This window comes from Rhincodon typus, chromosome 8 (genome assembly GCF_021869965.1).
Source record: "Rhincodon typus isolate 14 chromosome 8, sRhiTyp1.1, whole genome shotgun sequence".
In the NCBI taxonomy this organism is placed as follows: Eukaryota; Metazoa; Chordata; class Chondrichthyes; order Orectolobiformes; family Rhincodontidae; genus Rhincodon; species Rhincodon typus.
Window position 1 is genome coordinate 68,612,371 of NC_063339.1, and position 17,651 is coordinate 68,630,021.

Sequence of the window (17,651 nt, forward strand, 5' to 3'; positions counted from 1 at the left end):
CTGACTGGTTGCTTTTGATTTGGCTGCTCACTCACTTATCCTTATAATAGTGCTTTTTCGTCCACTGTGCTCAGGGTAACTTTCTAGTAAACATAGTGATGTGGGCTATAAGACTGGGAGATCCCAAATGTAGCACCTTGATAGTGACCCAGCCTCTCTAGCCAATCAGTTGAGAATACATGCAGTCACTGGATTACAAACAGTTTCCATTCCTAAGTACATTCATAAGTTCATTTGTATGCAAGTCGTAACATAATGTAAAAGTAGGTACGAACAGATGTTGGATCTTTAAGATTAATGTTAATATATGATCTCGGTTGTACGTAAGAGCGTTTATAAGTCGGATGTTCGTAACTTGGGGACTGCTTGCAGTCTGCCCACGGTTGTGATTGGTTTCACAGAATAGATGCAAGTTAAGGTCAGGTGAAAGGGGAATGATGGGCCAACAATAGTGTATCTATAGTCTGAGACCAATCGACGAGAAAAAGTCCTCATCACCACCAATTAGATAAAGGTTGCTGCTGTGTCTTTGGATTTAGAAACAGTAGTTCAAGTATTCTGAAGAAATCCAAAACTGACTTTTTTTAAAAAAAATAATGTATTGCAAAGAAAAGGCTTGAGGTAAACTATTACTTTGATTATTTAGTTCCAATTTGCCTCCTCCCCGACCAAAGCCCCAACGATATGAATGAAACTGTTACTAGCTGTGCAGTTCGCACTGAAAGATTGCAGCACCAAAATAAAGTAAATGTTGATGACTATGAAGATGTTGCCTGGTCTGGCTGGTGTGGGTTGGCCACACCTAGTGTTTTCCTTGAGTCCGTTACAAAGTTGTTGATTAGTCCTTTTATGTCTTGGACATTCGCACTCTACATATAATTTTGTCCAAGCGCCACCAAAGCTGATATTTGTCGTCCGTTCCTAATTGTCCTTGATTTGAGTGGCTTTTCAGGATTTTGCAGAGGCAGTTACAGTTCGCTGTGGGCCTGGAGTCACCTAGAGACTAGACAATGTCAGGTTTCACTTCTTTGAAGGGCATCAGTTGAATGAGATGGGTTTTTACAGATCTTTTTTCAAAACTGAAATGAGCTACTATGATAGTTGCCACGGTCACCATTGTTGAGGTTAGCTTTATAATTTCATATGCATCAACTGAATTGAAATTTTACCAGCTGTGAAATTTGTACCCATAACCCCCAAGGCCTTAGTTCATAGCTTTAACTTACTAGACCAGTGACATTACCACGATGCTAATATTTCCTCTAACTTTATACAAAACTGCTTTATGCAATGATTACTATTTAAAGCCTCTTTTCTTCACATGATTGAAAACCGCATTTTAATCAAATACTCCAACACAAAGGCTGAGGAGTTCAGCCAGGCACATTGTTGGGTTCCTCACAGACACAGTGTTAACAGCTGGGGAGGTCTGACAAGGCCTGTGTTTTGGGCCTCATGCTTCATCATAATGACTTTACAGTAGAAACCTGCACAGTTTAGTGCCCCAGTCACCAGATCTGGGATCAGGTTGATTTGTGGAAGCCTAGCGGAAGATTTGTGGGGTGGGGGGCTCAGATCTGTGACCAAGGTTTGGTGGATAATAGGCTATTAAGATCACAGGGCTCAGTAGTAACGTTCCAAAGTGGAAATGCTGCCGCAGGCCCATACACCTCAGAATGCTGTCGGAGGGTGTCAGATAGAAAGATTGCAGACTGCAGGAACACTGTTGGCATGTTCGGGCAGGAAGGTGGCATGTCTTGGCAATAATGCGGGGGAATTGAAAGAGCCTGGAGATAGGAGTTGGGAATCTCTGGATTCACAGTGACTTGATTCTAGTAGATGCCAGCCTGTTTCTCACTTCAGTGCTGCTTAGTGTTGCTTTTTCCTCTAGACATTCAGCACTGGCATGGCTGCCTCTGATCGAGCCCAAGATGCAATAGGAACCAGATGCAACTGGTAGCCTCTTAGTTGCATGTGCAAGTGAACGTGAAGCTCTTCCAGGTGTGGGTTAAGGAAACCTCTTTATAAACACAATTCATGGTAGAGGTGTGTGCGTACATATTTGAGAACAGTCTGATCCCCAAACAAGGGAATACTTGCCTCTTGTAGTGCTGCATCCAGGTATGAACACTCATGTCATGAAGGGAATTAAGTTTAATGTCTTTGCACAAGAGGAAACCCTTGTCAGTTAATTCTTAATACAGTCTAGATCATGGTCAATTGATGCTGTATGCTTGCTCCAGCTAGATTCTTTCACAATGTGATTCACCACTAACTTGACACTCATTATAAATGAAGCCTTTACTGGCAAGTGATTTCTATAGAGTCACTTAATGTACACGGGCCCTTTATGCACACTGTAGTAACTTCCTATAGGTAATACTTTATACTGGAGGAGCCATTGTGCACTGTAACTCTATACACTGATATTGGAATGATGTTTACAGAGTCACAGCCTCATTTCAGAAGCAAAGATAGAATAATCCCAAGAATCTTTGAGGAAGTAACTGCCACAGTGCTTATTAATTGATCTTGGGAATGTTGACTCAATTCTGTGCAGAGAAGCGTGTAGCTTTTACACCATTTTTCCATGCTGGGAGGGAGATGTGACCTTGATTGTGCAATAATGTTAAATGGGAAATAATGAGTCAACAGCTTGTTTTACTTTCCTCGCAGTTTTAATTTTCATCGATTTCAACGCTGGGAAATTAAACAAGATGCTGACTCACATCACTTTTTTTTTAAAATTCTGTCTCACAAAGTCACATTTTGTCCCTACTGGTGCTTATCTCTTCAAAAATGAATCATTGCATATATGATTCATCGTTGCTGCCCGTGTAATGTTCAGGGCATGTGGAAGTTGTTTAAAACACTTGAGATCTGGTGGGTTTAGCTGCAATAGATTCAGCATTGAAGGCTATTGATGAATGGAAACCAAGTTTAAAAATTGGGCAGTGAAACAAAACATCTGCAGCACTAAAAATTTCCTTTTCTGACCTGTTGTATGTGCAGACAAAAAGAACACAGTTGTTTTGATTCACAAACTGACCACATTTGAGTTAGAGACCACCTGTGGGTATTGGATCTATAACCTTCAATCCTCCATCCATAGTCTTGCATGCCTTGCATGGTGCATTGACTGGAATTGTTTAATTATTTATTTTGTTCCACTGTTGGCTTTTCATTGTATTCTTTTCTAATTTATTTTCATTCTTTTACTACATCAAAGAGATTCTGTACCCAATGCCATCTGTGACATAGCTCCTGGAAATGGTTCCAATTCTATTAAGCGCAGTGTACTTGATGATCATGGCTAGATTTTTGTTTAAAAAGGCAGGCTTGCTCACTATGAAGTACTTCATTGGGAAACCAACTTCAGGAAGACTCTAGGTAGACAGGTAATGATCACAATGCCTGTTCGCCCAGAGCCCCATTGGTGTTAGCACCCCAGACTTGCATACAAAATTGCTTTGTACAGTAACCTGAAGGGAAAAATGTGTGAACATTTACAATAAAAGTCTGAAAACTTTCGAAGGTTTTGGAGTGCTCACTTTTGTCCTGAACAGTCGTCTCTCAGGTGTACTCAAAAGATCCCATTGATCCTGGCCAATATCTATCCCTGGATCATCATCATCACAAAAACATCTGGTCATTATTACCTTGTTAACCCCATTCTTAGAGCCATAGAGCTGTAGAGCACAGAAACAGACCCTTCAGTCCAACTCACCAACCAGATATTCTAAATAAATCTAGTCCCATTTGCCAGCATTGGGCCCATATCCGTCTAAACCCTTCCTATTCATATACCCATCCAGATGCCAATTAAATGTTGTAATTGTACCAACGTCCACCACTTCCTCTGGCAACTTATTCCATCCACGCACCACCCTCTGCATGAAAAAAGTTGCCCCTTAGGTCCCTTTTAAATCTTTCTCCTCTCACCTTAAACCTATGCCTTCTATTTTTGGACTCACCTACCCTGGGGAAAAAGACTGTGGCAATTCACCCTATCTAGGCCCCTCATGATTTTATAGAACTCTATAAGGTCAGCCCTTAGCTCTGACGTTCCAGGGAATATAACCCCAGTCTATTCAGCCTCTCCACATAGCTCAAACCCTCCAACCTCGGCAACATCCTTTTCTGAATCCTTTCAAATTTAATAACATCTTTCCTATAGCAGGGAGACCAGAATTGGCAGGTTGCAGATATGATCCCAACTCAGCCAAAGCAGAAGCAGAAAATGCAGAAACTATTTCAAGGAATTTGCTCCTGTGTCCCAGCAATATTTATCCCAAAGCAACAGATGAGATGGTCATTAACACCTTGCTGTTTGGGAGACTTCTGAGTGCCCACAATAGCTGCTGTGTTCCCTCGTCATGGTGAGCGTGTTTCGTAAGTACTTAATTGGCTTTAAAACACCTTGGGATTTCCTGGTGCTAATTTGTTTTTAATTCTTTTGAAATGTGGATATCAGTAGCAAGGCCGTCAGTTATTGCTCATCCTTAATTATGCTTGAGCTCCCTTGACCATCTAAGAGTCAAGCACATTCCTGTGGATCTGGAGTCACATACACTCCTGACCAGAGGGAAAGAAAGTAATTTTGTTTAATAACAATCAACAAAGGATACATGGTCACCACTAGACAAGGTGTTCTAGTAAGTTCTGCATTCATAGTATCAATTTTCACCATTTGGGATTTGAGCCAATATCTCAGAGAGATTCTGGATTGCTAGGCCAGTGATAATACCCACAATGCCACTACCTCCCTCAAGCCTCTGTTTCATTTCTTAATATGTACACTTCTATTAAATATTCTGATTTACGTTCAGTATCTGAGGTTTGAAATGAGCTGAAAGGGACTTAAAAGTGCAGCTGCCTTCATTTAGAAGCAATTTTTGATACCCAGGTTTGTGAAACACGGCTCATGGGCTCGACGAGCTTTAAATGTTAAGCAAACAGAGGGCCCCAAATTCAATCGCAATTGTATCACTGACATCCATGGGAGTTGGAGGGTGGGATATGTGGCTTGGCAGAGTGATTCAGACACTCAGGTGACAGTAAAAAGTGACCGAAAGCAAAAAGAGTGCTCGTCATGGCAAAGAAGCAGCAAAAAAAAACTGGAAGACAGTCACACATTCACGACATAGAGGTGCGTGAGCAATGTCAGGTCAGCAAGAGGGGACTAGGCCTCACATTAAAGGTGCACCGAGGAGGAGAGTTTGACCCTGAGGAGGTCAAATCTCCATAATTTCAGAGACCTAATAGAGGAGGCAGCTCAGGTTAACCTGGGAAATGACCCATGGTCCAACTAGATCTCGAACAACAATCTACCGATCTTCATGCCCAGCCAATGGCTCTCATGCTCTCTCACCTTTCTTTTCAAGCAACTGGCTCTTCCCAGGCCTCAACTCTGTGGCACCTCACAGTCAGTTGCCTATAGCCTCATGTCACAACAGTCACTGATGCCCACGTTTCGTGGGTGCAGGAACACATTAATTTAAGGATGAACGTGGCATCCCAGGTATAGAGAGTTGGGGGGAGATGCTGTGTCAGAAGCCTTCCATGAAGTGCAACCATGTCACCATACCGGCACCAACTCGTTAATCTGGTTCTTTGATTCCCTGAATGTGCAGATGGTCTGTGCATTGTTCCCTGGAATCTGTCATGATTCATTCATCCTGAGGAATTCGCAACTCGCCCAACCTCTTGGAGTGATGACCCATGACTCCCTTCAGACAGCTGCAAACAGACCTCAAGCTGCACTGTAACAACAGTCACACTGTGGTGACACACAGTATGATAGAGCAGGCTATCGGCAGACTCACATGAAACGCAGAATGGTTTTGCGTTTCGCTGCAGAGGAGGTCTCCAGGATTCCCCTGCAATGTTCTCGCAGACAGGAGTCATGTGCTGCATTCTGTTATAGAACAGGGCCTTCCACCTAGAGGGGATAGAGGCCGGATCATTCACTACAATCACCTCAGAATAAGAATGGCGAGGAAGATGCAGAGCAGGAGGAGGAAACTTCCGTACAGATATGTGGAGCTGGCATGGAAGAGGAGGTGAATGCTGGTAACAATGCTGAGGGGCAGGTTGAGGTAGCCCTGCCTGACTATTTTATCGGGAGATGCTACTTATTACCAGAAGCCTGCTAATTCAGAGTGGACTTACTGAAGCTTTCAAAGCTCACAGTTGACATCAGCTGGGCCTCAGTAAACAAGTTTCACATCATGAACCTCTAACATCAAAAACAGTGGGGAAGCAGCACAGTGGCTCAGTAGTTAGCACTGCTGCCCCTCAGCACCAGGGATTCAGGTTCGATTCCAAACTCGGGTGACTGTCTGTGTGGAGTTTGCACATTCTCCCTGTGTCTGCGTGGGTTTCCTCTGGGTGCTCCGGTTTCCTCCCACAGTCCAAAGATGTGCAGGTTAGGTGGATTGGCCATGCTAAATTGCCCATAGTGTCCAGGGATGTATGGATTAGCCATGGGAAATACAGGGTGATAAGGTAGGGGGTGTGGATCTGGGTGGGAAGCTCTTTGGAGGAGCAGTGTGGACTCGATGGGCTGAATGGCCTGCTTCCACACTGTAGGGATTCTATGATCCCCCTCAATGAAATACATCTTTGCCACAAGAGAGAAAACTCCCACCACACATTGAAATTCAGGAGCAATGTGACTGAAACCATGACTCAAATCTCATAACTGTGCACAAATATGCCTTTAAATCCTTCATAACCTTAGCCCCACACGTATTTATTGGTAGCTGCCAAAGAACTGTTCAAAATGCCACCTTGTGCGTACTCAAACCATGCCCACTATACCGAGAGTGCCAGCAGAAAGCAGGATTTTACACCAATGACCTACAGAAATGATTGTATGTGCCAACAGCGCTGCAGTGAAAGCACATTGTTCAGGGTGAAACCACATCTATCTTAGAATAACTCCTTTAATTATCTCCCACATTATCCAGCCCTGCTGTAGTGTCAAGACTGGAATGCCATCTACAATATTCAATGCTGCCAGAAATCTCAACTCACTTTGAAACAACAGCCCCTCCTCCCTGGTGTTTAAAGATTTCCAATGTAGTTAGGGGGGCAACCATATAAGCATTCTTCCCTAGAGCATGCACATGCTGAACACCCATTTAAGTGAATGCCTTCAACATAATACTCCTGGTTAAATTTCACCCTATGATCAGGATTTCCCACTTTTTCCAATTGTTTTCACATTTTGTTTCCCCATCTGATCCAGTGATTCCACCTTCCACGCCAGCTATCACTGGGGCCAGCAACAAATTGAATCCATTCTCCTCTCTCCACCTTCCCTTCCCACGATAAGTTTCCCCTTGGTGGCTCCTTCCACCGTAGATTCAACTGATCATCCTGCACCAGCTCTGCCACTTCCAGTGTGATGCATCCAGCCAACACATCTTCCCCAAATCCTCCATGTTAAAGTTTCATAGGGACGGTTCCCTCTGTGAAACCCTGATCCACTCCTTTCAACGTCCACAAACCTGAACATTGACTTCTGAAGGAAAGGAGCAGAACATGCCCCTATCTACATCAACGGAGCTGAAGTTGAGAGGGTGGCGAGCATCAAGTTTCTAGGAGTAATCGACAAACTGTCCTGGACTTCCCACATAGATGTGACAGTCAAGAAGGCACAACAATGCTTCTCCTTCCTCAGGTGGCTCAGGAAGTTTGGCATGTCCATAGGGACCCTCACCAACTTTTACAGACGCACCATTGAAAGCATACGGCCTGGTATGGCAACTGCTCTGCCCAGGACCGTAAGAAACTACAGAAGGTGGTGTGCACAGCCCAGACCATCATGGAAGCAACATCCCATCCATGGACTTCATTTACATGGCTCGCTGCCACAGAAAGGCTGCCAACATCATCAAAGACCCCTTCCACCCCGGTAATGATCTCCTACAAGCTGTTCCACCAGGCAGAAGATACAGAAGCTTGAACACACGCACCAACAGGTTCAGAAACAGCTTTTTCCTGCCTGTTATTAGACTGCTGAATGGACTCTCTAACTTCAACTATTGCTGATCTTGCTAGTGTTGAACTTGCCTAACACACGCCCTGTACGACATAACCTGTATGGCTCTAAGTTTTTTTTCACCCGATGGTCTGTAGGTCCTTGTTTACTATGATCTGCCTGTACTGCTCATAAACGAAGCTTTTCACTGCACTTAGGAACACATGACAATAAATAAATCAAATCAAATCAAATCAAATCAAATCAATCATCCTGAACATATAAGTGCCAGAAATGCCTCCTCCCTTCTCGCTTTCCAAAGCCCCAAACACTCCTTCTGAGTGAAACAGTAGTTTAATATGTCTTTCAATTCCATTTTCTTTATTTGCTGCACACAATGTGATCTCCCCTACATTAGGGAGACCAAATGCAGTCTGGGTGACCACTTTTTCAGATCGCATCTGTTTAGTCTACAAGCATGACTCTGGGCTTCAGGTTGCTTGTCATTTCCCTTCTATGCTTTGCTCCTATGCTGACCTTTCTGTCCATAGCTGTCTGCAGTAATCCAGTGAAGATCAACACAATCTCGAGGAGCAGAAACTTACCTTTTGACCCGAGTATTCTACATCTTTCTGGACTCAACACTGAGTTCACCATCTTAGATCGCAATTTCTACCTCCCTTTTGTCTTCTACCTTTTTATTTTTTCCCTTTTGTTTTACTGGGCTGGTCTTGTCTTCTCTCTTTCTGTATCACTTCACATTGTATTCAGATAGTTTTTATGTGGGCATGTCATTCGTCTCTCTGTCCATCATTGTTACTTCATGAAATCTTTGTTATTTGCTCCTGGGCTTCCATTCCATCGTAGACCTTCTCTTTTTTGTTTCATGTGCCCTCGCTCCTACCAAGGGTTCAAACGCTATTTATTTCTCATTAATTCTGGTGTAGTGTCATCAGCTTGAAATATTAGACGCTGCCAGACCTGCTGAGTATTTCAAACTCTCGTTTGTATTTATTCTAAAGTGGGAATGATTTCTGAGACTGATCCTCCTTTCAAGTCAATCATTGCTGGACAAGATTGCTGCAAGGATTATTTCAGTGCTGAACAAAAGCAGAGCAGGACTTTTTCGGATATAGTGATATGTATTTTTAAAAGTGTTTAATTGGAACATGTGCAAAGAGATGATGGTACCCCAGTGAACCCATTAGCTGTCAAGCACCCTACACCCATGAACACTCCTACCAAGCTCCTCTTGTGTTGCCTCAGAATGGTTGAGAGGCCAGCTGCTTGTCTCTTCTTATACCTGGGCACTGAGGAAGCATGGTGGCTGTGCTATCATGTAGGGAACTGTTGAAGACTTACCTCCGATTGTAGTTTCTGCAGGGACCGCTGTTGTCACGAGGACACATATAGCTGACAGTTGCTGAGGCGGAGGTGCTGGGGATTTGGGTGAGGATGAGCATCTTACGCTATCCCACCCACTAACCTCCACAAGTTACCCTTTCCAGTGTTAGGTAGGCCACCAGGGTGAATGTTCCATTCGGGGTTCCCAGCTCATCCTACCTCTGTGGTTATTAGAGCTCATGGTCTAAAATGGACCACTGCAGGCTACTGAGTGAGCCTGCTACCCTTCACAGGGAGTCGCACTGCTCTTGTACCCACTGCGCATGAAATTGTATGTGTCTTTCCATATGGCTGCCTGTTCTCTTGTGGTTGGAACTCATGTCCAAGACTAGATGGGGCTCAGGACTGCACTGAACCCCTCCACTTACAAAGCATGAGCTCACATTGCTGTAGGAACTCTGCCAGGTGCCTACACATCTGCTGCTCATCATCCAAAAGGTGGCTCCCAAATCGCTACGTCCTTCCCCATTGTGAGTTTCCTTCCTCCACTGAGCTGAGTAGAGAAAAGGGAGAAGTGTGTAAACAGAGAAAAGTGTGTAAACACTAGGAATCTAGTATTCAGTAACCTAAAGAGTATTACAACACTGAAGAGAGTGAGAGAGTTTCACTCAGAGGCAAGGATGCTTGATCCCAAGAAAAGAGGTAACATGATAAAACAGAATAGAATAGGAATGTATTGTCATGTGTAATTTTACATGAAAAATACAGTGAAACATTTTATAATTCACCACTGCACCTACATCAGCGACAGAAGTTATACATAATTAAAAACAAGTATAATTAAGACAATGTTCATCACAGTTTAGTTAATGGCTCCTAGGCGCAGGGAAAGCTGATTAAGGAACAATGGGTTACCCTGAAGACATAGCTGGAATGAGATCGCCACATTGAAGGGGTCTGTGTGTGTGTGTGTGTGTGTGTGGTGGTGAGGGGGGTTGGGGGTGGGGCAAGAGCTGAAATACTGGGATCGGACACCGCCGCCAAAGAAGATGGGATGCACAGTGGTACTTACTTGCTTATTGAGTAAGGATTCTTCTGTGAGGGTAAGGACTGTCTCCTCACTGTGTGGGATCATGAGTGTCACCTCCCCGTCCTCCCTTCAGGACTCTCTCTGCCCTGTTTATGGGCTGTCTTCCCCTGTAAAGAGGAAAAGACAGAGGGGAATGAGTGAGACGACAGTGGGTGACAGGGTTGTTGGTGCTGGGCACATAGGGGGGAAGGTGTACTGAAGGACTGAGGAGGCAAATGCAGTATCGGCTTGGTGCTGTGGGAGACTGAGGGGGAAAGGAGATTGCAGGCAAGAGTGAGATTGGTGGGAGCTGAGTGCTTTGGCAGAGATAGAGTGAGTGTGAAGTGGATGGGAGAAGAGTGTGGCACTTAATTTAGTTGAGCAGAGAAGATCATCAGCCATACCTCTTTCATGAAGTTAGAAGTGGGGATGTTCCCTGATGATCACACAATGTTCAGCACCAATTGTGACTGCTCAGGTACTGATGCAAGCCATGTTGAAAAGCAGCAAGACCTGGATGATAACCAGGCCTGGTTTAATACACATCAAGTAACATTCACACCATAAAAGTGCCAGGCAAAAACCGTTCTGTTAAGCGACAACCTAACCATCTCCCCTTGAAGCTCAACAGCATTACTATCACTGAATCCCCTGCTATTGACATCCTGGAAGCTCCCATTAACCAGATCAGGAAGAAATTTGGAATCCTGCAGTGAGGAACTCACCTCCTGATTCCCTAAAGCCTGTCCACTTTCTATAAGGCACAAGTTGAGATTGTGAAGGAATTTTCTCCATTTTCTTGGATGACAGCAGCTCCAACAACACTCAGGAAGCTTAGAACAAAGCAGCCCAATTGATTGGCACCATATCTACAAAACTTCACTCTCTCCATCACCATTGCTCAGCAGCAGCAGTGAGTACTATCTACAAGATGCAGAAATTCACCAAACTCCTTAGAAACCACCTTCCAAAACCATGAACATTACCATCTAGTAAGGCAAGGGCAGAAGATACGTAGAACACCACCATCTGCAAGTTCTCCTTCAAGCCACACATGATCGTGACTTGGAAACACATCGCCGTTCCTTCAATTTCACTGAGGCAAAATTCTGGAACTCCCTACCTTATACTGCACTGTGGATGTAGCTACATCATCTCGTCTGGACCAAATTCCTCATGGCCATTAGAGACAGGCAATAATTGCTAGCTTAGCCAGCGATGTCACAGCCCATGAGTGAGTTTTTTTTTAAAAATGAGTCCTCCACAGTGCAAGCAGAATAAAAGCATTGGTGAAATGTGCCTGTACCTGAGCAATTGGTGCGATTCGCGTTTGTATCTTTAGAGGGTGCTGTCCTTACAGTTATAGTGACTGTCGCAAGGCTGCATTCAATCAAAGGGTGAAGCAATTTTGGGGAAAAAAATTGGAAAAGTTTATTTTTCTCGTATTTGAAAATCAAGGAAATCACAGAAAAGCTGCTTGCTATGATTATTGTGATGATGATTCTAAAGGCTAGTCACAGAGAAGACTTTAGCTTTAGCTGAGGAATACAGAACATAGGGAGAGCGTCACAGGATCAGGGGAAGAGATAATGAAATGTTTCTTCTCTTAAAGGGTCGGGGTAGCTGGAATTGTCTATCCCAAAGATTGTAAATGCTCCATCATCACAATCCAAGACTAGGATAGATAGTTTTTTTTTTAATTTCTCTGGGAGTTGAGGAATAAGGAAAGCAAGCGTGAAAGTAAAGTTATGGCAGAAGATCAGTCACGATTATAGTAAATGGAAAGACAGGCACAAGGGACAGTATAACATTCTCCCGCTCCTATATGTGTTCCAGCGCCTGAAAACCTGGATCATTAGTTCCAGGAGATTTGATAACTTTTAACCTCTTCATTTACTCCAATTATTTTCGTTTGCTAACAATAATTAGTATAAGTTCAGAAGGTGACCCCTTCCTCAGAACCCGAAACGTTAACTCTGATTTTTTTTTCTTCTTCACAGATGCTGCCAGACCTGCTGAGGTTTTCCAGTGACTTCTGTCTTTTGTTCCTGATTTACAACATCCGCAGTTCTTTAGGTTTTTAATCAGTATAAATTCCTTGTTACAGTCACTTCTGTGGCTTATGGTTACTATGCACCAATATACGTAAAGGCAGACACTAAATATCTATTAAATATTTCAATCATTTTCTTATTCTTCATGATAATTTTCCTGCTACAGTCAACAAGGATCCTTGTTTGCTTTGCTGCTCATTTCCTCTTTACACATTTCTAGAAGATCTTACAGTCTGTTTTTACATTTATCTCTGCATTTATGCCTGTAGCTAAAATCTTTCCTCATGAGCATCTTTATATCATTCTTTATTATCAGGGTTACCCTGTTTCTTTTTCCATTCAGTCTGTTTGAAACATCAAATACCCTGGAATATTTAGTTCCTATACTTACTCACCAAGCAATCCTTTCTGTATAATGTTTTTTTCTCTATTTAAGCCATTATTGCATGATGCACATTATGATTATTTTGTCATGTCCAAAAAAAATGCACATTTATCAGTAATGTCTTCCTATTTTACTCCGAATTGAATTTGTTTCATAGTCCAGTCTTTGTCCCTTCCTGGCTAACTCTGTTTATCTTTGCTCAGATTGCTTCAAGGTTCTATGGTTTAGACTTATCTCTTCAGATTTGTAAAGTTCTCATAACAAAGCATTTGTTTTTTCACATCATCTTTCTCTCTTGATACCTTATCAATTGCCTACTTATACCATCCACCAAGGTACTGATTCCAGCCCAGGCCAAGTCTAGCCCAAGCCTGAGACAGCTCCCTCTTACCCCGCTACTGATGCCATTCAACAAAGGGGTTATAAGGAAAGGCTGGGTAGGCTGGGACTTTTCTCGCTGGAGCATAGGAGTTTGAGGGGTGACCTTATAGAGGTTTATAAAATCATAGATTTTATAGATAAGGTAAATGACATGTGTCTTTTCCCATGGTTGGAGGATTTCAAGACGAGGGGTGAGGAGAAAGATTTAATAAAGACATGAGGGGCAAATTCTTTTGTACAGAGGTTGGCTTGTGTGTGGAATGAACTTCCTGAGGAAGTGGTGGATTTGGGTATACTTGCAATGTTTAGTAGACATTTAGGTAAGTACATGAATAAGAAATGTTTGGAGGGGGAGGACCAAGCATAGGCAGGTGGGACTAGTTTAGTTTTGGAATGTAGTCAGCACGGACTGGTTGGACTGAAGGATCTGTTTCCGTGCTGTATGACTGTATGACTCCATAAAACCACTGATCTCCTTTACATTCTTTCAGCAATGCAGTCAACTCCCTGATCAGTTTAACACAATGATAATTTGAGTGGGACTATGACAGCAACTTAGAGGATTACCTTTGAGGATGTGTTTATTAATTTGCACCTAGCTCATCAAATGCCTTCAGCAGGACCTCATTTCTCCTTCTACCCTTGCCGTTATTTCATGTCTGCATTGTCCCTCTCCCACCCAAGTTCATCTCCTGAAGCCAGCGCAACATTTGGGATGCTTGGTTGTGACTGATGAGTTTTTCTTCTCCTTGTGCTTACTAGCAAATAAATATCAAGCGTGCACAAGGGCTCAGTTAACAGGTAACTAGGTGGTTGATTTATTAAGGAGCTGAGAATTTAAAGCAGCATCACAAATCACAAGTGCTCTCACAGCAAACCGAGCTGAGACTTACATGATACATTACATCATTACCTCTGGTGGTGTGTACAGAAAATATGGGAGTCCTCAATGTTGGCTAGGGACCCTATGGCATCCCATACCATCAACCATGGACAACAAGGCCTCCCACTAACTGCCACCTACTGCACAGTCTCATCCCTCGGCTGATGAGTCAGTACTCTCCATGTTGGCCATCACTTCAAAGAAACACCTAGGGTAGAAAGGAGCAGAATGCACTAATAAGGGAGAATTCAATATTCTTCACCAACAGTAACTCTGTGATACTATAACTGACTAAACTGGCTGAATCCTGATGGACACATCTGCCAGGATAGACTTACAGTGTGAAATGCATAGGCACTTTTTTTTAATCTTTATCTTTTGGCTTCTTCCATTTTATTTGGGGCAGCATCAATGCTGGTTGAACACCTTTCTCCATCTCCTCCTGTCAGACATCTAATCCTTTTCTAATTCCATTGCTAAAGCGTCTCACCAACACGTCTTTTCCATTTGATCTTAGGCCTTCCCACTTCTCCGTCTTCCTGTTAGTCCCTACCCCATCACTTGCCTCACCAAATGGATCACCAGCTGAATTCTATCCAACCACAATTTGTGACCTCAAGGCCCTGACCTCTCTCACTCTATCAAGCTAGGTTACCAACCCTGTTTCAATGAAGAATGTAAAAAACATGCCAATGGACAATATCCGACAAATGATGTGCCAACCTGGTGCCTCCACAATACAGAACTGTTTGAATAATTATAAAGACCACATCTTTCTTTCTTTCCACATTTTTGATTACAAACTGAATTGAGGAAAGGACTGTTTCAAAACCAATGAGTGAGGAAGGCATTGCTTCACTTTTTTAAAGCAAGTTACAGATACTCATTATAAGCAATGTTTACATTGCTGTTTTGTTCAAGTAATGGGGAAGGCTATTTGTAGATGAGCTGGCACCAGGGAGTAAGCACAAAGCGAGATTCAGCCAGCCAGAGGCTGCTGATTGTTCTGTGGACTTGTGACCAGTTGAGGATGCCAAAGGCCATCAGCCTGACAACAGCAATCTGATTGGCTGCAGACAGAATGGCTTGTGGGTGTGAACGATATTGGCAGAAGCCTGCAGACTGCTGAAAGGGCAGATGGTGTATGTGTGTCTCTCCAGTAAAACACCTAAAGCCTGAAGAAAGCTAGTTTATTTTGCCTCACTAGTTGCTGTAAGCTGTAAGTTTAACCAATACCTAAGAGACTTTGGAATGTACCAATCGCCTTGTGCCACCTGCAATGAAGTGAAAAGAGCCTAGAGAAGAGAGGTTGAAGAACAGAAGATCCCTGCAAACAAAAGGATCATCTCAGTGAACTCTGTGGACAGTGGCCAATGAATTGTTCTCCAAGGTTTATTTTTTAACTCTCCATCCATAATACCAATGTTCTTTTGTCTATCCAGGGGTGTCCATATGTGTGTGTAGGGGTGGGCGAACTTAAAAGGTGGGAGGGTTAAAGTTTTAACTAGTAGACTTATATGTCGACAGTTCATAATCATTTACCTGTGGTTAGATTCTGTTTATTTGTAATAAATAGTAATCCTTGTTGAGTACAGAAATATGGCCCGTATTTCCTGTCAACTTAGATCTAGGCAGGTAAGTTGAGCAACTTTGAATATTTATAAACTCTTTACGTTTTGTCTTGAGTTCAGGAACAACAGGCCTTGATTTCTTGTGAACTACCTCCAGCAGAGCACAACATAATTAAGAGTGGAAATAGTGTAAAATACGCAGAGCTAAACACCCCCACAACCAGAATATTTCCTGTGCATGATCCATCTTGACTTTCTACTGTCATCCCCATCATCACAGGAACTGAGGACGGGATTGAGGAAAGTCACTGGACCCAAAACTTTCACTCAGATTTCTCTCCACAGATACTGGCAATCCTGCTGAGCTTTTCCAGCAACTTAGAAACATAGAAAATAGGAGCAGGAGGAGGCTGTTCGATCCTTCAAGCCTGTTCCACCATTCATCATGATCATGGCTGATTGTCAAACTCAATATCCTTGTCCTGCTTTCTCCCCACAACCTTTGATCCCATTCGCCCCAAGTGCTACATCTAGCTGCCTCTTGAATACATTCAATGTTTTGGCATCAACTACTTCCTGTCGTAATTAATTCCACAGAATCACCACTCTCTGGGTGAAGAAATGTGTCCTCATCTCCGTCCTAAAATGTCTATCCTGAATCCTCAGATTGTGACACCTGGTTCTGGATACACCCACCATCGGGAACATCCTCCCTGCATCTGCCCTGACCAGTCCTGTTAGAATTTCAGTCCTGTTAGAATTATCTCCCTCATTCATCTGAACTCTAGCAAAAACAATCCTAACCTAGTCAATCTCTCCTCATACGTCAGACCTGTCATCCCCAGAATCAGCCTGATAAACCTTCGCTGCACTCCCTCGAGAGCAAGGCCATCCTTTCTCAGAAAAGGAGACCAAAACTGCACACAATATTCCAGGTGTGGCCTCACCAAGGCCCTGTACAACTGCAACACATCCCTGCTCCTGTACTTGAAACCTGTCGCAATGAAGGCCAACTTATCATTTAACTTCTTTACCTGCTGCACCTGCACGCTTACCTTCAGTGACTGGTCCACAAGGACACCCAGCTCCCACTGCACAATCCCCTCTCCCAATTTACAGCCAGTCAGGTAGTAATCTGCCTTCTTGTTTTGGCTTCCAAAGTGAATAACTTCACATTTATCCAAATTATACTGCATCTGCCATTGATTTGCCCACTCACCCAACCTGTCGAGATCATGCTGAATGATCTCTACATCCTTGTCACAGTTCATCCTCCCACCCAATTTGGTATCATCTGCAAATGTGGAGATGTTACATTTTGTTCCCTTATCCAAGTCACTAATATATATTGTGAATAGCTGGGGATCCAGCACTGATCCCTGTGGCACCCCACTAGTTACTGCCTGCCAATTTGAAAAAGACCCATTAATTCCTACTCTTTGTTTCCTCCCTGCCATCCATCTTAATATACTACCTCCCAATCCCATGTGCTTTAATCTTGCACAATAATCTCTTATGCGGGACTTAGTTAAACGCTTTCTGCAAGTCCAAATATACCACATCAACTGGCTCCCCCTTGTCAACTCTACTAGTTACATCTTCATAGAACTCCAGCAGATTTGTCAAGCATGATTTCCTCTTCATAAATCCATGCTGACTGTCTCTGATCCTGCCACTGCTTTCTAAATGATCTGCTATAAAATCCTTGACAATAGATTCAAGAATTTTCACCACTACCGATGTTAGTCTCACCGGTCTATAATTCCCTGTTTTCTCTCTACCTCCCATTGTGAATATTGGAGTGACTTTAGCCACCCTCCAATCTACAGGGACTGTTCCAGAATCTGTAGATTCCTGGAAGATAACCACCAATGCATCCACTATTTCTAGAGCTACTTCCTTAAATACTCTGGGATGGAGATGATAAGGTCCTGGGATTACTGCACTTCTATCCCAACAATTTTCCCAGCACCATTT